The sequence below is a fragment of the Nansenia antarctica genome (genome assembly GCF_963989245.1).
Source record: "Nansenia antarctica genome assembly, chromosome: 1".
Classification (NCBI taxonomy): domain Eukaryota; kingdom Metazoa; phylum Chordata; class Actinopteri; order Argentiniformes; family Microstomatidae; genus Nansenia; species Nansenia antarctica.
This window is the reverse complement of record NC_137674.1, coordinates 71414730-71415216: the sequence shown is the minus strand read 5'-3', so window position 1 is coordinate 71415216 and position 487 is coordinate 71414730.

Below are 487 nucleotides of genomic sequence, written 5' to 3'. Positions count from 1 at the left end.
TTTCCGGGGCTCAAAGTCGCAGACAATATGGGACAATTAACGAACAGGGAACAATTAACACAGCAATGTCCAGGGGGGGGGGGGGGGGGGAGGTGGCAGGGTTAGGGACTAGGGTTAGGGATTCAGCAGCCGGGGGGGGTTATTTTGGCAATGTTTCGGAGGTGGAAGTAGGAGGTCTTGACGATGGAGCTGACGTGGGGATCAAATGAGAGGATGGGGTCCAGGATGAAGCCACGGTTGCGAACCAGGGGGGAAGGGGTGAGGGTAGTGTCCTCAATGGTGAGTGTGATGGGTCCGGTTTTATTGAGTGTAGATTTGGTGCCGATGAGGATGACTTCTGTCTTGTCACTGTTGAGTTTGAGGAAGTTGTGGGTTAGCCAGGTTTTTATTGCAGATATGCAGTTTTCAATGTGACTGAGGGGTGGGTTCTGGGTGGATTTTGTGCTGATGTAGATTTGGGGGTCGTCAGCGTAACAGTGGAAGTCCA